This window comes from Equus quagga, chromosome 4 (genome assembly GCF_021613505.1).
Source record: "Equus quagga isolate Etosha38 chromosome 4, UCLA_HA_Equagga_1.0, whole genome shotgun sequence".
Classification (NCBI taxonomy): Eukaryota; Metazoa; Chordata; class Mammalia; order Perissodactyla; family Equidae; genus Equus; species Equus quagga.
The window spans coordinates 25,689,201-25,713,174 of record NC_060270.1 but is presented as its reverse complement, the minus strand read 5'-3'; the positions used below and the strand labels follow the sequence as shown (position 1 = coordinate 25,713,174).

Below are 23,974 nucleotides of genomic sequence, written 5' to 3'. Positions count from 1 at the left end.
ACCAGCGCTATGATTATGGAGAGAATTGCTTCCTTTCTTAGACTCAGTTTTCTCATCAGGAAATTGATAATCATCATTCCTTCCTGCAAGGTTGTTGCAAAGATGTGAGGATTAAAGTGTGTTAACATAGGATTAAAATAAGTTAACAAATATCATTATAGCTATTGGATTTTTTTGAGTAGAGAATTGAATCAAAGACTGTATATTAGATAACTTAATCTGACAATAGCTATACGATATGGAATAGATGGGGGGCAGTGTGGTGGTGTGGAGTAAGATCGGAGGTGAGAAGGCCAGTTAGGAGGCTGCTGGAGGAACCAAGAAGGGCTTGAATTAGTTTAATAGCAGCAGGATTAGAAATGAGGGGATGGAATGTGATTGGATGGAGAGAGGAGGGAAAGATGACTGGAAATGTAGAGTTGTGGAAGGATTCAAATGGCAGCAGCTGAAACTGAATTATGTTTTTGGGTAGTTTAGTTTACCTACGTTAGAGTAGGTAGTTCTAGTGTCTTGCATATAGTAGCTCTCAGTTATTTGTTGAATGATTAAATATGTAAACTGAGGAATGAATTGTGAGTGGAGGCAGTGATGGATGGGTTTGAGAAGGAGGGGTTAGATTGAAGGGTGCTTTTGATGGACTGCCAGAATTAATTAACTCAGGGAATATTTTTCTGTACTTACTACTGCGTGCAAGGTTCCATGGTAGGCAATGTGAAGGATACGTGTGTACATATGATATGTTCTTCAGGAGTTTATCCAGGGACAAAAATGTGTACACATCTGTCTATGACGGAAGTGCTATCACCATCTTGACTTTGTGGAGGAATTGGTGTGTAGTTTAGACCATGAAGGATAAATAGGATTATAGTAGTAAGATGATGAGGGTTGGCTGACAGTGAGAAAAGTTCTGGATATCTTTAGGGGTTAGTGGTCTAGATTAGCTGGAATTTGGGGCTCATGCTCATGAATGGAGGGAAATAAAGCTGTAAAGTAGATATAAAACATCTGAAAATCCAGACTAAACTAGTTAAAAAAAATTTATTTAGGGGCCAGCCCAGTGGCGTAGTGGTTAAGTTTGTGCTTTGCTTCGGTAGCCCGGGGTTCACTGGTTTGGATCACGGGCACGGACCTATGCACTGCTCATCAAGCCATACCGTGGCGGCATCCCACATACAAAAATGGAGGAAGACTGGCACAGGTGTTAGCTCAGAGCCAATCTTCCTCACTGAAAAAAAAAATTATAAATAACTTTTATAAAGTGCTCAAATCTTAAGGATACAGATTAGTGAATTTTTTTAGGTATACATTTATGTAACCACTACCCAGTTCAATACATAGAGCATTTCCAACATCCCAGAAGGCTCCCTCATGTGTCACCTCCAACCAAAAGTAACTACTATTCTGACCTCTGTCGCAACAGAGTTGTTTTGTTTTTGAATTTCATATTAGTGGAATCATACTTTTGTATCTTTTCGTATACTCAATACGTGTCTGAGATTCATCCATGATACATATAGCACTAGTTCATTCTTATGAATATACCACAGTGTATTTATCCATTCTAAATGTTGGAAAATTGGGAAGTTGCTATTTTTTGGAAGCCTAAGGAGTTTTAACTTGACTCAATATCCAGTGGGGAACCATGGATGATTCTTGAGTGGGGAAATAAAGTGGATTCAAGAATACTAATCTGGTGACTTGTTTTTGTTGTTGTTGTTTGTTGTTGGCGTTTGCAATGAAGAGAACCCAGTGATTAGGAGACAAAGTTAGAAGGCTATGACAAAAGTGCGAAGTATTGAGAATCTACGTTGGGATGGTGGTAGTAGGAATAAAAGGAAAGGGATAGATATAAGAAATACTTCAAAGAAAGAATTGAAAGGTTTGGTGGCAAATGGGCTTTTGGGAAACAGAAACATAAAAGTACAGGGAAACTGTGGGACTTTCAACCTAGGTGACTGTGAGAATGGTGGTACCATTAGCAAGTTATTGGATCAGTTAGTAGAACTGTTTTGGTGGAGGAGAATGGCTACTTTGGTTTTGAGACACATTGACCGGTGTGTGACGCACCAGGGGAAGAATCCAAGGAGAATTACCTAGCTAGAGTTAAAAATACTGGATTCAGCTGAGGAAAGAGGTCCACTAGAGATTTGGGAATATGTACGTAGAGTTGATAATTGAAGCTACTAATTCTGGATTTGACAGGGTGCTGGTGGCTATGAAATTATTTGGACTGATAATTGCGGTGCTAATTGAAGCAATAGTTGAAGAATCTAGTTAAAAGGAAATAATTATATATTCTAATTCCTCAGGAGTAAATAGATTGTGGCAGAAGATGATGGTTTAAAGTTTATTTTGGGGTGCTCAGGGAAGATACCCATATGAGGAATGAAAATGTAGAAGCAATGGTAAGGGATGAGAGGGGGAGAGAATTAGAGAAAGCCCCAGGACAGAACTTGGGAAAACACCTACTTATTTGGGCTAAGAAGAGGACCAGGAGTCATTGGAAACAGAAGAAGCAACTAAAGAGACCAGAGTAGAATCAAGTGGTATGGTGACAAACCAAAGGAGGTAGTTCAAGTGTCATTGCCAAAGAAAGAATAAGGACAGGGGTGGTGGGTCATAGGATTTGATATATGGAATTTTTTGGTCTTCAAGAGAGCAGTTCAGAGACCAGAGTGCATGGGGGTAAAGGACCGCGTGGGTTGGGAGAATATGGAAGCATTGACTGTAGGAGTTGTATTAAGAAGTTTATTTCAGGAAGGAAGAATGACTCTTTTTCCAAAACTGGAGGCAAGAAGTAACAGATGGATGAAGATACAGCATTTTAGAAGCTGTAAAGAGGATTTGATTATAGGTGGAGAAGGTGTGATTTGAGAGCATTTTATGGAAGAGATTAGGTATTTGATGGGATTAAGAATTTAAATATGAAAATAATTTGGATTAGTCAATGAGATGGAGACTTGTATTTAGAATAAATCAATTGTGGAAGATTTCATAGCTTTCTGGTGGTGCCTAACCCTCAGTGTGTGGGTGTGGAGAAAACAGATGGTGAAGATTGTCTATCACTGGGGAGATACATGGTGAATATGATGGAAAGTCGTGATATCTGGAGAGGGCAGTACTTAAATGGCTGATGGACAGATTTAAATTGTGTAGGGAGATAAGCAGAGTGAAAAGGAGGTGAAGAGCAGGTGTAGAACTAGAAAATAAAGTAGTTGTGGTTAAAAAAAAATACAAGGACTCCGAAATTACAGTCCTTTCAGTTGATAACCTGTTTTTAGTATATTTGTGTGGTGGCTGAAGTGCAAATGAAGATTTTAGGAGTTGAGGGAAGACAGGGTGTAGAAAGTTCTTCAGCATTGTTGGAGTCGCTGAGAATAATGGCAGAAAATGGGACAAAGTAGAATTGAAATTTTGGGGTAGGAAGGTGAGGGAGGGTATTCTGGAACTTGATAGATGTTGCAGATGGAATGGTTTAAATGAGTAATGTGAACTGTGAAGAGATTTTTTAGTGATAAGAGAACAGTGGGAGTGGCCCTGGGGAGCGAGAAGCAGTCCTTTTATCAAGCTGGAGGAGTTGGAGAGTGGGATGGCTAAGTCATGAGAGAAGCAGGTTGTCCAGGGAAAGGCCAAGCTTGAGATAAGATGAGAAATTTGTCACAATAATCGAGGCAAGAGATGACAGTCATCTGAATTGTTGTGGCATAGGGATGGAGATAAATAGATGGTTTTGTTACATTCACCAGTTCTTTAAATTTCTTTATAATTAAATTATACTTGCAAAATCGTAACCACTCATATGTAATATACTGATATAAATTCAACTGAGAGATATTTGTGGATTAGAAATGAGACAAAGAAAGAAAAAAAAAGATGAAAGGCAAAAGAATGGATGACAACAGAACATAGACAAGCTGATAGAAGCTAGTAAATGGGTAGAACGGAAATGAATGAGGAGTTGGAGTTGACCTGAAAAGGAATGAGTAAGATGCAGAGGAGAGCGAGTAGCTTGTAGCAGAGGAAATATGGAGAAAACATAATGCTACCTAGGAAATAACTAATGCCAGGAGCCTACTCTTTCTCTGTGCATATAGGAATAGTCCTTGCCACCCATGATGTTATAAAGGTGATAGTACATCATGCATAACTATTTTTTTAAAAAAATAGCATAAATGATGGAAACATTGAGATCTTTGATCTCTATTTGTATGCCTCGAAACCACATCAAACTTTGCAAAAATTGTGTGTTAATAATTTGTGTATGTAAAGATGTTCAAGTAAAAAGTGGAAAGAATGGGGTGAATGGTGGGAAGGAGGTGTCCCAAGGGATCCAAAATAGCCTCTATAATTTTTCCCTTTTTTGCAGGAAATAATATTTATTTATTTTATTATTATTTTTATTGTGGTAACATTGGTTTCTAACATTATATAGATTTCAGGTGCACATCATTATATTTCAGTTTCTGTGTGGATTACATCATGTTCACCACCAAAGACTAATTACAATCCATCACCACACACGTGCCTAATCACCCCCTTCACCCTCCTCCCTTCCCCTCTGGTAACCACTAATCCAATCTCTGTTTCTATGTGTTTGTCATTTATTGTAATAACTTTTAAAAACAATTTTTTTTAAAGATTTTGTTTTTCCTTTTTCTCCCCAAAGCCCCCGATACACAGTTGTGTATTTTTAGTTGTGGGTCCTTCTAGTTGTGGCATGTGGGATGCCGCCTCAGCAAGGCTTGATGAGCGGTGCCATGTCCGTGCCCAGGATCCGAACTGGTGAAACCCTGGGCCACCAAAGCAGAGCGTGTGAGCTTAACCACTCGGCCACGGGGCTGGCACCTATTGTAATAACTTTTATCTCATATTTCTTAGTGTTTTGAGGAGGCTGGTTTGCTCTGTCTTCTCATTTCATTTATTACTCCCAGATACACAGTTCTGAATATGTTTTCTTGTCTTATTTCTAGTTGTTTATCATTTATTGAATATCTCTAAAGGAGCTGTCTTGCCAGTTCCATAAATACAGCTAAAACTGAAACATTGCTCCTTTTTTTGTTTTGAAATCTTGACCATTATGACCTCAGGACTTGAAACCTTCATCATCTTCCACTGATGATATTTAACACCTAGACCAGGCCTCTTATTCTTTGGCTTGTGTCTCTGCTCTCAGACTTTTGCTTGACCAGTTCTGCAGTAGTAGTTATTTTTGTCAGACTTTGTCTTCTGTCAACTTTTCCCTTGTATTATCAAAGTCTTGACTCTCAAGTGCTTGCCGAACTGTGGTTTTTGCGATTATCCATCAGTGCCTTGCTGTGGTTCTGATAACTGTCATTTTAAACCATTAAGGGACCAATGCTATATGCATCCCAACCCTTCGTATTTGCATTATATTCCTTACATAATTAACTAACTCTTTCAGCCTCTGAGCAAAGAATACTTTCTGACCTTCCCTGTTCAGATCAGGGATTTTGATGTTACTCCATCTTTCAGAGAGAGCCTATTTAGGGCAGAAACGTGAAGTGGCAGTAAGAAATACATGATGGCTCAAAATACATAGTATTGATGTTCCATCCCAGTGCAGCTTTGCTTCAGGATTAGTTTCAGAACCTAGCCCTGGGTCATTCGTCACTGTTTCCCACCTTCCTTACTTCTACATCTAGTCAGTCACCAAATTTACTGATGAAGAACCTGTGGAGACCCAGAGCTTCGAAGGCCTAAGAGGCCCTAGGATGTCACTTTGCCTAACTCACAGCTTTGCTGTTAACCTGCCTGATTCATCTAGGACTGTTTCCAGGACCTGCTTCAGACATAGCTGGGCCTTGGCGAGTGGGGGTATGTTCTGATTATTTGGGTGGATTGTGCAGGTTAGACTACTGATGGTTATCTTAAGGCAAGTGTTGGGAATGATTATAGTAGAAACGGAGAGAGTATGTTTTAAGTGATGATTATATTAGTTTAACATAGATGAATGACTTCACAAGATAGGGGTTGGTTGCCTGAAAATCTTGGTTGGCATGGAGGAGTTTTCCTTATAAACTCGAGAATAGCCAATATCCAAGGGGTTAGAAAGAAATACCCACTTAACGTTTTGCAGGGTCCTGTATATGTGTGCTTGTCAACACATACACACCTGCATGTATCGATACATATAATGGTAGAGATAATGTATTAATTTGATTAGGTTCTGCAATTAGAGTCTTTATTGACATGGGCATGGTAGTCTTGAATTATGAGTGATTCATATGAATTGGTAGAGAATATTCGAAAAGGTCGTCGAGTTATTGGGGGTATGCTTAGGAAATGGATTTTTCAGTGACTGTGGTGGCCACTCTGGAATAGGTTCACAAAATTTGAGGGCAATTTGGGGCAAATTTGTGTGTTAAGTGGGGAATGTTAGCTTTGAGGGAATGAGGGAACAGACAAAAGATGCAGTGTTCGAGAAAGTTATTTATGAAGTGATTTGGTAGCAGCTGATAAAAATTATAAAAGTTAGTTGTAAGAGGTTTTGAATAGGTGAGTGGGAGATGTAATGGAAGGGATTTATTTATGAGGAAGCTTGTTACTATTAGAAAAGTAAATTTCAAAAGAGTAAAATGGGAAAGATGGTTTAGGGAAGATTATTCTTTTGGGAAAATGCAGCTCTTAGGTTAAAAACAAGAAGGCAAGGGCAAGCTGAAATGAGTGCATTTAGGTGTGGAGAAGTCTGAGTGAGAGGAAGGATTAAGGAAGAGGTTACAGAAAGATTTCTTACTGTAAGGAGTGTTGTGTTGGATACTACTTTTGATTAGTGGTTCGGTAAGGAAAGGGGCTTAAACATCGCCTGGTTTGTAGGGGTGGGGAACTTTACCACGGATACCGAAGCGTAATAGTTTTCTTTCTCAAGAACCCCAAGAAGCAAGCAGCCTGCCTGTTCCCTGGGCTTTTGCAGCCCAGGCCGGTCCGGCAGCCGCACGGGCGGGATTTGCCGGCGCTCGGCCGGCGGCGGGCGGCGCTGCGCGGGTGGTGGGCCCAGGGTCCCGCCGCCGCCGCCCGCGAGCGCGGCCGAGCAGAGCCGGCCCGGGCCTCCGGGCTCCGCGCACCCACGGGCCCTCGGGGGGCGCTCCAGCGAGTGAGCAGGCCCGGGCCGCGCGCTGGGGGCCGGGAGGAGGGGCTTTGTGAGCGCCCGGAGCAGAGCTCCGCGCGCGGCTCGCGCGGCTTCCTTTTGTTGTGTGTGTACGTGTGTGTGTGCGCGCGCGTGCGTGAGTGCGCCCGTGTGCAGGGAGGCGGCGGCGGAGCGTGGAGAAGCCGGGGCTGGTCCTGTCCGGGCGGCTGGTGCGCCCCGGCCTTGGCGGGTGCTGGGCCTCCCAGACACCCGTCTTCCGGGTCCGGGCCGCGGCGCAGTCGGGCCCCTTCGCCAGCGCGATGGCAAACTTTGTGAGTGGGTCTCGGCCGCTAACAAGTGTCTCCTGACCGCGGGGCCGCCGAGCGTCAACTGACACCCCCTTTCCCTCCTAACCCTGTTTTCTCCAAATCTCCTATTGGACTGCGTTATGTTTACAGTTTTGTGGTGTGCGAAAAGGTCAGACGGCTAACTTGGTCTACTAGACAGTTTTTCACTTGGTATCAAGAGCAAAAACTGTCCGCGTGTACCCGGACATAGGTTACACTGGTAAAACCTGCGTGGTAAGAACGGTCCTAAGGCCTTTCCAGAATTAGGCTATGGGGCAAACTTTTCCTCTCCAGACTTTGTGGAGCACTTTTCACAGTGCCAGGAAAGGCTGCTCGTGTAGTAGACTAAAAGATACAGTTAGGAAATGCAAGAGTTAAAGCCCTTCCCAAGAGCTTGAATTAAAAAGAGCTTTTTGTTTTTGTTTTACATAATAACTATGATTTGTGTAGTTTGCATATGGAGTTTTGCAAAATTGGGCGTGATGTGAAAAAAGCGTTTCTTATTAATTTTATAGAGGGCAATGGTAAAGGCACCACGGTTTTGAAATTTCAAGTATGTTAAATGTTGCTATAAATAAAATCCTATTCAGATTTTTAGATTTAATAAATCTAAAAATACGTTTGCAGTTGTCCTTTGGGTGCAGGAGGAAGTCCTGGGTTTCTCTGTGCTTGTTTCTGGGCAGATTTTCAGTGTTGTCAGCATGAAACGGGTGTAGAACCTTAACCTGAGTGAATAATTTGCTTGAGATTACCAGTCTGTTTTGCAGCTGGGAATAGATCGGGTCTCTTATTCCCAGTCTGGTGACCTATCCAAGAATAGACTAAGGAAACTGGGTATTTGTCTGTTTGGTGGAAAATATGGCTGAGTTGATTTTATAGTGAGTATTAAAGAGCCAAAAAGTGAATGTGTGAATGTTTAATTTTCTTTTGTAACATTTAAATGTGGTTTCCCCACACTGAATGTCTTTGGCCTTTAACTACTAGAGGATTTGAGGATAGTCCTCAATGTTACTTTTCACGGCATTTGTAGCGCTTTACACTTGATTAAAACTGATAGATGCTTATTATATTTAACTGCGCATGGATGTGTTTTTCAGTGAGTATTCTCAGTGGTTAGAGAATAGCAGGTAACTTGAGAATGTTTAGCGTCCTCACAAGTGCTAGGGAGAAGAGGAATTATGTTAACTTCATTAATCTCTGATTAAAAAACCTTTGGCTCTTTTTATTGACCATGCCTAAAAAAGTACAGATGGAATACCTGTGGATTTTCTCCTCAGCTTTATGTACTCTTATTCTCATTATTATTACTACATTAGTTATACACAACAGTGTTTTGTCAACATGTTTTTCAGTAGGCCTAGTACAAAAGAGTACCTTTTCTTTTTATAGTACCTGAGTTGAAATTGGACCTTTTTGTTTTGTTCATTCCTAGCCTTTCCTCTTATATCACAAAAATAATCCGTCTTCTTCTTCCCATCTCCTAAGAACCCTGGAAATTTTTAATCTAATACAATGGTTCTCCACCAGAGGTGATTTTAGCAATGTCTGGAGATATTTTTGGTTGTCAGTCTGGGAGATCTTACTGGTTTCTAGTGGGTAGATGCTAAACATCCTACAATGCACATGATCAGCCCCCACAACAAAGACTTATCCAGTGCACAGCGTCAGTAGTGCTGATGTTGAGAAACCCTGATCTGATCTGGTGAGAATAATATTCTACCTATGAAAGTTATTTATAATGTAATTGGCATCTCTGTTCACATCTGTTATAAATCTTTCTCCAAAGTTGTCATACGATGATCATGGGTCAAAGGTTATGAAGTATATTTTAGAGCATCAGTACACAGGATTTTGGAGTTGGAAGATTAACAAGTATGACTCTTTCAGTATGTAGATAAGGAGTTTCAGAGAGATTGTGATTTACCCAAGGTCCCACAGGTGGTGCAGAGCTCAGGTCTCTTGTTATTTCTGTTATATTTTAATTTTAATTTACTTATTTAATTAAAATTAACTTTAATGATTACTGAGGGGAACGATATTATATTATTGTTGCTTGATATACAAATAAATTTAAATAATCAAAGTAAAAAATAATTGTCATGCGAATCTCTTTTCAGTATTCAGTGCATTATTGTTACTTTTTCAGGTTCACATGTGTTTGTTGAATTCTTCAGCATGGTTTTGTAACCACTGTAAACTTTTCAGCATCTGCTTTTTATTTATTTTTATTTTTATTATTTTTTTTAAGATTGGCACCTGAGCTAACAACTGTTGCCAATCTTTTTTTTGTTTTCTTTCTCCTTTTTCTCCCCAAATCCCCCCAGTACATAGTTGTATATTCTAGTGATAGGTCCTTCTGGGTGTGCTATGTGGGACACTGCCTCAGCATGGCCTGATGAGCCGTGCCGTGTCCGTGCCTAGGATCCGAACCTGCGAAACCCTGGGCCGCCGAAATGGAGCACGGGAACTGAACCACTCAGCCACCGGGCCAGCCCCCAGCATCTGCTTTTTAAAAAAATGTTTGAAAAATTTAAAATGATCACACACAATTTTTAAACAAAACAGTTTAAAGTTAATTATGATAACCTGAGTAACATTTCAAATTCAAACCCAACTGGAATAGTTAAAATGTCTTAGGGTGTCTTGAATATAGACATCTGTTGTGTGAGGATGACTATAATGGTGAGTTATTGTGCTGATTGTAAATCTATTCTCGCAAGATCCTTTTGGTTAATTTTAGAAAAAGATATTGGAACTTTCAGGTGAAATATAATTGGATGAAATACAAATTGGGTATTTAGATTAAATAATTTTCAAATTAAGCAGTGAGTTGTTAAAGGAAGAAGTATCAATGGGGTTCTTTTTATTAAAAAAATTTTTTTTTCTGTAGTGGTACTTTTTAAGAATGAGTAAAACAAGATAGAAGACCATATGGGCAAAGGTTTCTTTAAGAATTGTTCTATATTGGGGCTGGCCCCGTGGCCGAGTGCTTAAGTTCGCACGCTCCGCTGCAGGCAGCCCAGTGTTCCATTGGTTCGAATCCTGGGTGCGGACATGGCACTGTTCATCAAACCACGCTGAGGCAGCGTCTCACATGCCACAACTAGAAGGACCCACAACGAAGAATATACAACTATGTACTGGGGGGCTTTGGAGAGAAAAAGGAAAAAATAAAATCTTTAAAAAAAAATTGTTCTATGTAAGAAATTTATAGGAAAAATTTAAAATCCATTATTAGCAAAAAGAAAAAATCAACTGGAGAAATTGCTGTTAATATTTTGATATGTAGCTTCCTTATATTTTTGTTAACCTTTTATTTTGGAAAAATTTAAGTAGATAAAAAAATAGTTAGAATAGTATTATGAACCTCCATATACTCATGACCTACCTTCAAGTCAGCAGTTAATGGCCAGGCTTATTTCATCTTTACCTCTACCCTTTTTCTCCCCTCTCATATATTTTTTTAACTTTATTTTGAAATAGTTATAGACTCAGAAGAAGTGCAAAATTAGTAGGGTCCTTTGTATCCTTTACCCAGCTTTTCCCCAATGATGACTTCTTATAAAGCTTTCGTAAGACATCAAAACCAGGAAATTGACATTACTATATTACTGTTAACTAAACTGCCGAACTTACTCATTTTTCATCAGTTTTTTTTAACCTGCGTTCATTGGTATATATACATAGTTTTATGCAGTTTTCTCCCATATATAAATTCATGTAACTACTACCAGAGCGAAAGTACAGAACTGTACCATCACCACAAGGAAAACCCGTCTTGCCCACTACTTTATATTTGCACTCTACCCTGAACCCCTCCCTGTCCCCGGCAACGTATTCTCCAGCTCGGTAGTTTCATCATTTCAAAAATGATGTATAATAATATATTAATACATACTTTGTTTAACCATTCAACTGTTGAAGGACTTTTGATATATTCAGTATTTTGCTATTAAGAATAAAGCAGTTATGAACATTCGTGTAAAGAATTCTGTGTAAACGAAAGTTTTCCTTTCTCTGAGATAAATGCCCAAGAGTGAGCTTCCTGGGTTGAATGGCAAGGGCATGTTTAGTTTTATAAGAAACTTCCAAACTGTTTTCCAGTGTGGCTGGACCATTTTACATACCTGTCATTAATGTATGAGAGATCTACTTTTTCTGCATCTGCCAGCATTTATTATCACTATTTTTTATTTTAGCTGTTCCAGTAAGTATATAGTGATATCTTATTGTAGCTTTAATTTGTGTTTCCTTAATGGCTAATGATATTGAATATCTTTATTTGTACTTATTTGCTGTCTGTTTTTGTCCTTTGCTAATTTTATTTATTTATTTTTTGTGGAAGATTAGCCCTGAGCCACCATCTGCTGCCAATCCTCCTCTTTTTGCTGAGGAAGACTTGGTCCTGAGCTCACATCCGTGCCCATCTTCCTCTACTTTATATGTGGGACGCCTACCACAGCATGGCCTGCCAAGCAGTGCCCTGTCTGCACCCGGGATCCGAACCCGCGAACCCCGGGCTGCCGAAGCAGAGCATGCACAGTTAACTGCTGTGCCACCAGGCCGGCCCCTGCTAATTTTCTAATCAGAATATTTGGTAAAAACTGTTGAGTTTTTAGAGCTCTTTATATATTCTATATATAAGACCTTTTTTAGATACATGGTTTGCAAACATTTTCTCTCCGTCTGTAGCTTATCTTTTCATCTTTTTAACAATTTGTCTTGCACAGGACAAATGTTTTTCACTTTGTTGAAGCATGGTTTATTTTTTTTCGTGGAGCATGCTTTTGGTGCCACGTCCAGGAACCCTTTTCTTTAGGTACCGAAAGATCTCTCCTGTGTTTCTTTCTAAAAGTTCTGTAGTTTTATGTTTAAATTCACGATCTGTTTCGAATTAATTTTTGCATATGGTTGTGAGGTTCAGGTTAAGACTTTTCTTTTGGCCTATGGATGTCCAATTGTTGCAGCACTATTTGTTGAAAAGACTATCCTTCCTCCATTGAATTGTTTTTGCCCCTTTGTCAGAAATCAGTTGGGCATGTTTGTGTTGGTCTGTTTTTGGGTTCTCTGTTCTGTTCCATTGATATATGTGTCTTTCCCTCTGTCAGTACCACAGTGTCTTGATTTTTATAACTGTATAGTAAGCCTTAACATTGGATAGAGTATTCTTTCCACTTTGTCAAGATTAGTTTAGCTATTGTAGTTCCTTTGTCTTTTCATTATAAATTTTAGAATAATCTTGGCTATGCAAAAATAAATCTTGCTGGAATTTTCATAAGAATTGTATAAATCTATAATTCAGTTTGGAGAGAATTTCTTTATTATATAGAGATTCTCAGTCCATGAACCTGGGATGTCTCTCCATTTATTTAGGTCTTCCATATTGTTTTGAAGCAAATTCTAGGCATCGTAGTTTTTCTTAAACAGCAGTATTGAGATATAACTTATGTACCATATGATGTATGCATCCAGAGTATGCAATTTAGTGGTTTTCAGTGTATTCACAGAGTTGTGCAGCCATCACCATAATCAATTTTAGAACATTTTCATCACTCTGAAAAAAACTCTATCCATTAAAAGTCACTCTCCATTCCCTATTCATCCTAGCCCCTGGCAACCACTAATTTGCTTTCTGCCTGTATGGATTTGCCTATTCTGGACATTTCATATGAATGGAATCATATAATAGGTGGTCTTTTATGTCTGACTTCTTTCACTTAGCATAATGTTACATGATGTAGTGTGTGTCAGGAGTTCATTCCTTTTTATTCCTTTGCATTCTATTGTATGGATATATCACATTTTGTCTGTCCATTCATCAGTTGACCGACACTTGGTTTGTTTCCACTTTTTGGCTATTGTGAATATTGCTGCTATGAACATTCATATGTAAGTGTTTATGTGAACATTCGTTTTCAGTTCTCTTGGGTATAAACCTAGGAGTGGAATTGCTGAGTCATATCCAAGAATTCATTGCGAAAACCAATGTCATGAACCTTTCCCTCTATGTTTTCTTTTAGGAGTTTTAGAGTTTCAAGTCTTACGTTCAAGTCTTTAATCCATTTTGAGTTGATTTTTGTGTGTAGTATAATCATTCTTTTGCATGTGGATATTTAGTTTTCCCAACACCATTTGTGGAACAGCTGATTTTCTCCCCATTGCGTATTTTGGGTACCCTTGTTGAAGATCTGTTGTCTGTATATGTGTGGGTTTATTTCTGGGCTCTATTTGGTTCCATTGATCTGTATGTATGTCTTTATGCTAGTGTTATACTGTTTTAGTTATTATAGCTTTGTAATATGTTTTGAAATTAGTAAATGCGAGGCCTCCGGCTTTGTTCTTAAGATTGTTTTGGCTATTTGGGGTTCTTTGTGGTTTCGTATGAATTTTAAGGTTGCTTTTTGTATTTCTGAAAAAATACCCTTGAGATTTTGATAGGGATTGCATTGAATCTGTAGATTTCTTTGGGTAGTATGGACATTTTAACAGTCCATGAACATGAGATGTCCTTCACTTTATTTGTATTTTAATTTATTTCATCGATGTTTTGTAGGTTTTTTTTTTATGGTGAAAAATAAAATTTCTTTTCCCCAGAAAGAAATTAACAGGTCAGTGAAATTAAAATAGAAAGTTGTCTCATCTCAATTGATGATTCTGTTCCGATTTAGCCCAGAGAGTCTCGCATAGATGGTTGAGTAGAGTCTAGGTTTTCTTTTTTAGCAGTCTCAAACAGCCTGTTACTTCTTTCATTGAAATGAGTAGCTCCTTTGTACCTCCAAAGCTGAATTAATTTAACTCTAAGTTTCTCATGTATTCTCTTCTTCCACAATTCCAAAGAGGTGTCAGGACAAAGTAACATTACAGCCAGGATGTGTGACACCCCCAACTCTGTTGTTCTTTTCATGATTGACTATTCAGGGTCCTTTTAATTTCCATATGAAATTTTTTTTTGATTTTTTAAACTCTTTTTTTTATTGCAGTAACAATGGGTTATAACATTATATAAATTTCAGGTGTACATCATTATATATTTCTGTGTAGATTACGTCATGTTCACCACCCAAAGACTAATTACAGTCCATCACCACACACATGTTCCTGATCACTCCTTTCTCCCTCCTCTCTATTTCCCCTCTGGTAACCACCAATCCAATCTCTATTTCTATGTGTGTGTTTGTCGTTTTTTTTAATCTTCTACTTATGAGTGAGATTGTATGGTATTTGATTTTCTCCCTCTGACTTATTTCACTTAGCATAATGCCCTTAAGATCCATCCATGTTGTCACAAATGTCTGGATGTCATCATTTCTTACAGCTGAGTAGTGTTCCATATGTATATATACCACATCTTCTTTATCCGTTCTTTCCTTGATGGGCACCTAGGTTGCTTCCAAGTCTTGGCTATTGTGAATAATGCTGGGATGAACATACGGGTGCATATATCTTTATTCATTTGTATTTTCATGTTCTTTGGATAAATACACAGCAGTGGGATGGCTGGATCATATGGTAGATCTATTTTTAACTTTTTGAGGAATCTCCATACTGTTTTCCATAGTGGCTGCACCAGTTTGCACTCCTACCAACAGTGTATGAGTGTTCCCTTCTCTCCATGTCCTCTCCAAAACTTACTGTTTCCTGTCTTGTTAATTATAGCCATTCTGACCAGAGTGAGATGATATTTCATTGTAGTTTTGATTTGCATTTCCGTGATAGTTAGTGATGTTGAACATCTTTTCATGTGCCTGTTGGCCACCTGTACATCTTCTTTGGGAAAATGTCTGTTCATATCTTTTGCCCATTTTTTAATTGGGTTGTTAGTTTTTTTGTTGTTGAGATGTACGAGTTCTTTATATATTTTGTATGTTTTGTGAGTTTTCAGTGTACAAGTCTTTTGCCTCCTTGGTTAAGTTTAGTCATAAGTATTTTATTCTTTTTGATGCTATTATAACAGTTTTACACTTTGATGAAGTCAAATTTATCTATTTTTTTCTTTTCTTGCTTGTATTTTTGAAGTCATATTTAAGAAGGCTTTGCCTTATCCAGGGTCACAAAGATTTACTGATATATTTTCTTCTAACAGTTTTATAGCTTTAGCTCTTACATAAAGGTCTTTAATCCATTTAGAGTTAATTTTTGTATATGGTTAGGAAGGGGTCCAACTTCATTCTTTTGCATGTGGATATCTGTTAATCTCAGCACTATTTGTTGAAGAGACTTTTCTTTATCTGCTGCATTGTTTGGGCACCCTGTCAAAAATCAGGTGACCATAGGGGCTGGCCTGGCGGCTGAGTGGTTAAGTTCGTGCACTCTGCTTCGGCGGCCCAGGGTTTTGCCAGTTCGAATCCTGGGCGCGGACATGGCACTGCTTGTCAAGCCATGCTGAGGCAGCGTCCCACATGCCACAACTAGAAGGACCCACAATTAAAAATACACAACTATGTATTGGGGGGGGTGTTGCTTTGGGAGAAAAAGGAAAAATAAAATCTTAAAAAAAAAATCAGGTGACCATAAATGTAGATATTTATTTCTGGACTCCCACTTCTATTTGTTGATCAAGGTTGAGGAAATTTCCTTCTGTTCATAATTTGTTGGGTGTTTCTGTTGTGTAAGGGTGTTGGAACTCATCACATGTTTTTCTGCATCTACTGAGATGATTTATTAAAAAGGTTTTTGTCCTTTATTCTATTGATATGGTATATTAATTGATTTTCAAATGTTAAACCAATGTCTCATTCCTGAGATAAGTCTTATTTGGTCCTGGCGCATAGTTGTTTTTATGTGTTAGTGAATTCAGTATGCTAGTATTTTGTTGAAGATTTTTGTGTCTGTATTTGTAAGAGTTAATGGCTTGCCATTTTCTTTTCTTGTGATGTCTTTATCTCATTTTGGTATCAGTAATACTGACCTCATAAAATGAATTGAGAAATGTTCCCCCAAAAACTCCTATTTTGGGGAGGAGTTTGTGAACAATTGGTATTAATTCTTCATTAAATTTTTGGTAGAACTCTGCAGTGAAGCTATCTGAGTCTGGAGGTTTCTTTTTTGGGAGCTTTTAAATTAAGAATACATTCTTCTTTAACAAGTAGAGAGCTATTTAGATTATTGATTTTATCTTGGTTTAGTTTCAGTAGTATGATTTTGAGAAATTGGTCTTTCTTTTAAGTGTAGAATTTAAAAGTGTAAAGTTGTTTTGTAGTATTCTTGTATTAACTTTTTAGTTGCTGGAAGATCTGTAGTGATATCCCTATATCAATCCTGATATTGGTGATTTGTATCTCTCTTTATTTTTGTTAGTCATGTTAGAAGTTTTAAAATTTTTGCTTCATTGATTTTTTTCCTATTTTTAATTTCATTGGTTTCTGCTCTTTATTATTTCCTTCCTACTGCTTGCTTTGGGTTTTTATTTGTGCTCTCTTTTTTTTTTTTTAAGTTTCTTATGGCAGGTAATTAGGTTATTGGTTTGAGATCTTTCCTCATTTCTAATGTAAGCACTTAGTGCTATAAATTTCTTTCTAACTACTGCTTTAGCTGCATCCCACATATTTTGACGTCATGTTCTTATTTTCATTCATTTTTATGTGTATATTTAAAATTTTTCTTTGAGATTCTCTTTGATCCATGGAATTTTTTAAAGGTGTATTGTTTTATTTCTGTGTATTTAGAGATTTTCCTGTTGTCTTTCTCTTATTTCTGGTTTGAGTCCATTACTGTCAGAGAATGCACTCTGTGTTATTTTGGTTCTTTTAAATTGTTAAGGTTTGTTTTATGGCCCAGAATATGGTCTGTCTTGGCAAGTGTTCCATGGATGCTTGAAAAGAAATGTGTGTTCTGCTGTTGTTGGGTAGAGTGTTCTATATAGATCAATTAGACCCTGTTGGTTTACTGTTATTAATATAGCCACTTTGCTTTTTTAAAAAAAAAAATATATATAAAAATATTGTTACAGCTTTTCCATTCTTTTACTTTCAACATATGTTATTGAATTTCTTGTTAGCAATGTATAGTTGGGCCATTTAGAAAAATCTACTCTGCCAGTCTGTCTTTTGATTATTTTATTTAGACAATCTGCATTTAAGGTAATTAGCACTTAAGTCTGCCATTTTATTATTTGTTTTTATGTTTATTTTCTTTGCTTTTCATTTTTGTTTCTCTTTTCTTACCTTCTTGGAGATTACTAGAACATTTTCTACGATTTCATCTTTTATAATTTGTAAAAGATTTATTTATAATGTTCTTGAGTCTGTCTTGGTATAGTTTTTTTTTTTTTTTAAAGATTTTACTTTTTTCCTTTTTCTCCCCAAAACCCCCTGCTATATAGTTGTATATTCTTAGTTGTGGGTCCTTCTAGTTGTGGCATGTGGGACGCCACCTCAGCGTGGCTTGATGAGCAGTACCATGTCTGCACCCAGGATTCGAACCGATGAAACACTGGCCCACCTGCAGCAGAGCCCTCGAACTTAAGCACTCGGCCATGGGGCTGGCCCCCTGTCTTGGTATAGTTTTTGTAGTGGTAGTTGTAGTTATTACAGAATGCATATGTGACTCAAACAATGTATTGATATCAACATTTTACTACTTTGACTGAAGTGTGGAAACTTCTGTTTTACCTTCTCAAGTTTTAAATATAATTGTCTTGAGTATCAGACAGTGTTACAATTTTTGTTTCAATCATCAAGTATGATCTATAAGACTAATGATGGAAATGATAGTATGTTGTGTATACCTATATTTCTGTTCTTCCTGTTGTTTGGGAAATGTTGTACAGCCAGTCTTTATGTGTTGGGCTGCTAGTGACACATTCTTTTAGTTTTTCTTCTTTTGAGAATGCTTTTACAAAGTTTCCCTTTGTCCCTTGCTGAGGTCTGAATGTATTCCCCTAAAATTCATGTGTTGAAATCCTAATGCCCAATATGATGGCATTAGGAGTTGAGGTCTTTGGGAGGTTATTAGGTCATGAGTGGGAAGCTCTCACAAATGGGATTAGTGCTGTTATAAAAGAGGCCAGAGAGAGCTCACTTGCCCCTTTTCTGCCATGTGAGGATACAAAGAGAAGTTGCAGCCTGGAAGAGGGCCTTTACCTGACCATGCTGGCACCCTGATCTTGGACTTCCAGCCTTCTAGAACTGTGAGAAGTTAATTTCTGTTGTTTATAAGCCACTCATTCTGTGGTATTTTGTTATAGCAGCCTGAACCGACTAAGGAATTCCAGAAGAATAATTACATTGGGTATAGAATTCTTGGTTGGCAGTTCTCTTTTTTTCTAGTATTAAAAAAATACTCTGCTGCTTTTTTTGGTCTCTGATTTCAGGTGAGAAATCTGGTGTTGTTTGAATCGTTGTTCCATTATAGGTGATATATTATTTCTATCTGGCTGCCTTCAAAGTTTTTTCGTTGTCTTTAGTTTTTGAACATTTAATTATGATGTGTCTTGGTGTAGAATTTCTTTGGATTTACTTTGTTTTGAGTTGGTTCAGTTTTTTGGATCTGTAAGTTTGCATTTACCACATTTGAGAAGTTTTCAGCCATCATTTCTTGAAACACTATTTCAGGCCCCCTCTCTATCTCCTTTCTTTCTGGGGCTCCAGTGATATGAATGTTGGCTCTTTTGTTATTGCTCCACACTTCCCAAGACTCTGTTAGTTTTTTTCAGTCTGTTTTCTCTGTTGTTCAGATTGGGTGAGTTCTGTTTTTCTGTCGTCAGTTCAATGATTCACTTCCCTGTCATCTCCATGTTTGTATTGAGCCTATCCAGCAAGTTTTAAAATTTTCTGTTGTACTTTTTAGCTCTTTGCTTTTTTTTTAAAACTTCTGTTTCTTTGCTGAGATTTTCTACTTTTTCACTTGTTTCAAGAGAATGTAAAATTGATTGCTGAAACATTTTTGTTATAGTTGCTTTATCAAATGATTCCATTATCAAATGATTCTAACGTTAGATTCATCTCTCTGTTGGCCTTAGTTGATTATCTTTTCTCAATCATGTTGTTATTTTCTTGGGTAATTTTCATTTTACCTATTATGTTGGGAGCCTCTGGGCCCTATTTACATTTTTTGTTTTAGCAGTCACCCTGTTTAGGTTTAGCATACAAATCTTGGCCCACTTTTGTGGGCTGTGGTTCCAGTGGCGGTTTAATTTTCACAGCCTTTGTGGTCAGCTTGATTTATCTCATTCTGCTGAGACTCCCACTGGTCCTTGCTGGTGCTGCCTGAAGCAGCAGAAGGGATTTTCCCATGCCAAGCTTATGGGTTTCTCTTACTGGGAGAGGATTGTGGTGGGATCCTCCTACTGGTATCCCCCCTGCCCCATTCTTCTCTGTCTTCACAGCCCTGAGTGAGGGAGGAGAGTCTTGGCTCAGACTGAGCTGCTTGCTCTGTCTAGGTCCCTTAGTTTTGCCCACTTACCTCTAGGTAGAAAACAGGAGTCTCAGGTCAGGCAGGGAAGGGAGAGTTGCTTCCCTTAGTCTTTGTTGGCCAGCCTTCCAGTTGATCTGCCTTGCCTGATATTGCAGAGAGATTCCCATTTAATTTGAGGGAGGAATGTGACTCTCTGGTCTGCTTTCTTTTGCTAAATTGATGGTTGGGAAATGCCAGTCTGGGTTGCCTTCTTCTGTTGGGTGTAGGGACGAAAAACACCCTGTTGCTCTTTTGTTTTTCCAGTACTGGAGTCCCAAACTAGTTTGCTGCCTTCTTAGTACTTTCCAGAATTTTCCTTTGGTTGTCTCCTATGTTATTTCTATGGTTTATAGTTGTGCTTAGTAAGGAGGGGTAGGGAAAAACAGACCTATGTCATCTTACCTAGACTGGAAGTTCAAGTCCCTTAGTTTTTGTGAACCTGCATCATCTCCATCTTGTGGGTTATTTCAGCTTTGAAAATAGTGGTATATGGATATATGCTTATACACTTTTAAGCACTATATAAATGTCTGCTTCAGTTATAAACCACAGTGTTGGACACCTAGGAAGTTTTTGGGAGGTCAGTCATAACCAGTTGAAAAGGATATCAAGGAATAAATGCGTTCTATTTACTAGGCATTTATCACATAAACAGAATTTTGATGTGTAGTTAATTAAAATGAGGTTATGAATTCTGGGTATTGTCTTTAAAGATTTCTTTGTTTAATAGATTATTTATATTTAAGATGTTTAATAATTCCAGTAATATATAATTGTATTTTAATATTAATAAACATTTTTCAAAACAATATTGAAAATCTTTGTATTATGCAGCCAATTTAATCTGTTTCTAATTCATAGGTTGAAAAGGAAAGACAAGATAAAATGTCCTGCTTTTACATTCTCTAGTTTTCTAATAGAATACATTGGCCTCAAATAAGAAAATGTCCATTCTACATTAGTAGAAACTGGTGTTTCTAAATACTGAGTTAACTTGGTAAATTGACTTCTACTTTTTAAAAAAATAATCTCATTACAAACATTTTTCATGAATTGTTCAAACTTAATACAGCTAGTTCAGTTATGGAGAAATTGCTGGACTCCTTTGCACCCACTTCTTGAGGTGTTTTCAGATTGACTCTGATGGCAAATCTCAGTTTCCCAATCAGATTAAAAATGATTTCTTTTATGTGTGGCGACATCTCTACATTATATCTAGTGCCTAGTGTAATTCTGGGCATGTATTCTAGAAGAGGAGATAGGAATGATTGACTCTAGTGTTGAATAAGGTAAAAACTCTCAAAAGATAAACTGGCTTTTTATGGATCATTTACAAGTTCTTAAATGAGAGTATTTATATTTCATATTAAAATAATTCCAATTCCCTCTTATTTTTTAATAATCTTTTAACACTATGTTTTTGTTCACAAAGAATTGATACTGTAAAAAGTCAAATTTAAATAAACTTTAATTTTTAAATGGGTATTCCTATAATCTTTCCTAGGGTTCCCTTTGTTAACATGGTAGAATAATTTTTCTTATAAATATCAGTTGAATTTAATTTTCTCTATTTATTTACATGTTAACTATTATTGTAGATAGCATTTTAATGTCAGATTTTATGTTCATTGATGTTATACTTACTTCAAAGATTTTTTTTTTTTGACTCCCAGGACATTGCTGAGAGTAACAGTAAATATATTTTAACTTGGGAATGACCTTTTCCTGTGGTTCTAAGTTAGAATAGACATTTGTTAGGAGACAGAGGATCTGGTTCAAGTCTTTGCCTTGACACTTAGGTGTTATGTAGCCTTGGGTAGTTAACCTCTTGAACCTCAGTTTCATCATCTATGGAACAGAGGCAAACAATAGTACCTGCCCAGGTAATTGTAGGAGGTCAAATGAAATGTGGCATGTGAAAGCAATTTGTAAACTGAAGTACTTTATCAGAGTATGCTTGTGACATCTTTGAGGAGATCATTTGAAAATTTGCCTGAGTGATGTTGATAATCATAGTGCAAAATATTTTATGATTATTTACAAAATTAATGTGTATTCAGTAAAAATTCATGTAAAAGTAAAGCAGCTTTTCCTTTAGTGGCTCACTGACATTAGAAACTAATTTCTATTAGTAAATTTGCGGAAGGATTACATAGTTGCTTGATAGTTTGTTATCCCCACTGTGATAAGGTTATTTTTTGGAAGGTGTCTCCCCATGGCAGGTGATTTAAAGGTTAATTCTATCTCGTTAGAGGTTTATAGTCTTAAGAAATTTATAAAAATACTTACTATTGTGTTTTCTAATGTGGGTAGGCGGTCGGTTTCTTGTTTGACAAATGTTTACTGGTTAAGTGATTTGAAAAGGTCAAGGGCAGGTGAAATTTTTCACTTGGTGGCTTTATTTTACTTACTTTTGTCAACTATCTTTTAAGAATTTCATTACTCCTTTGTAGGATTTTCTTTCTCAACTAAGTGGATTAACTACATTAATAGCGAAGTTTATAAGATTTTGGCTTGATTTTTGGTGAAATTAGAAATGCCTAAAAATATTCTAGAAAGACCTGTATAGTGCAGTTTCTGGGGTGGTTGGTTGAATTTGTTGGGGTGTCATTCCTCCCTGGGATAGATCTGGTCATGAAAAGTAGACCGTTAGACCATCATTTAGATAGAGAAAATTCTAGTAACTTTAATTTTCAAAGCAGTTAAACATCATTCAGAAAACATCATTAAATCACAAAAGGAAGAACTAGTGTAAAAGTTGGATTTGACTAATTACTGAAAGCCTGATCTAGTTAAAAGATGCTAAAGGACTTGAAGCATTTTTTATTTCAGATTTTTATGCCCTCATGTTTGCTATGTTTTATTCTTCCATTGCTTTGGGCTTTTCTTGACTACGTTTAAGGGCTTAGGTAGCCTTTTTATTAGGCAGTGCCTATGGGAGCATAAACAGTCAAACATTTGTAAGCATACACATTTCAATGAAACTTTAAAAATGGGGCTTTAAAAAAGGTAATCTTAGTTAAATGAGAATTGTGTTCTTTATCAATGCATGGCTTTTCTAGAACGGTTGTACTTGGAAGTAACCTTAAGGTACATGGTATAATGAAATAACTATAAAATGGTTATGTTTTGATTAGATTCCTTTTTATATTAAATTTTATTTATTGCCTTAGAAATTCATATTCTTGACAATTTTTGTGGGGGTTTCTTCTGGATTATTGAGACAATTATTCATAAAACTTCATCTTTTGCAATCTTTTCTAGGCAAAGATGACATTTGAAACAATTTGGTAGACTGAAAGTACACCCTGCAAATAACATAAAGATATCCTTTGAAAATACTTTATGAGGGAGACGTTATCTAGGTTCTTAGAACCAACATGAAGAGTATGAAATATTTGAAAAAAAAAACTAAAGAACCTCTTCCTATTTATTGTAAAGTGCATGCAGTTTTTATAGTTTTTCTAAGAGTACTCTTGAAATTTATTGGCATTCTTTTAAAACAAAGACTGGAAATTATGTTAGGTAGGGTTAAACTAGTGTTTACATTGCTAAGAATTATTGTTTTCTGTTTGGTAACAATGTTTCATAAAGTTTATAGTAGACTCATCAGTAGGTTGGATCTCTTTATTGTTGAGACCTTTGAGCCGCTTTAGGAAAATTTCCAAGCTGAGGGGTAATGTTGCTAAAACCCCGGTAGGCTGGTTTCGATACCCGGTTCTGCTCTTTCATTCGGATAATGTGATGTTTCTAGGTGCCTTAGTTTTGTTATCTGTGATTCTATAATTGAGACAGAGTCTTGTGTGGTGGTTATGCTTCTAGAGCTTGATTTTTTGGGTTGTAGTTCAGCTTTAATTATTTAAAAAATATTAAGTATCAACTATGTTCAAGCGCTGTTTTAGGCACTTGAGATGTATCTGTGAACAAAAGAAAAATTCCTGCCCTTGGAGATTATAGTTCGGGGCAGAAAAACTGTAAACATCATAAATAAGTAGGTTATGTAATATGTTAAGAGGTGGTAAGTACAATGGAAAATGCATAACAGATGAAAGGGGGATTGGGTGAATCTGTGTGGGGGCAGGTTATAGTTTTAAATACCATGGCAGGAAAGAGCCTCTTTAACAAGTTGATAAGTGAGCAAAGACTTTAA

At 37.2% G+C, this 23,974-nt stretch overlaps 1 protein-coding gene across 5 annotated transcripts in view; it reads left to right on the top strand.

The window, feature by feature from the left end:
- ZNF148 (zinc finger protein 148) overlaps positions 1-23,974 on the top strand; it is a 120,372-nt gene that overhangs the window by 6,728 nt on the left and 89,670 nt on the right. The window contains exon 1 of one of the 5 annotated variants that reach the window (XM_046658779.1): positions 7,131-7,416. The exons of 3 other annotated variants lie outside the window; for them this stretch is intronic. The gene's annotated coding sequence lies outside the window, so the exon portion shown is untranslated. Of the gene's footprint in view, positions 1-7,130; positions 7,417-8,517; positions 9,134-23,974 lie in introns of those variants that run through there. One more of the 5 variants, XM_046658781.1, reaches the window with a different exon arrangement.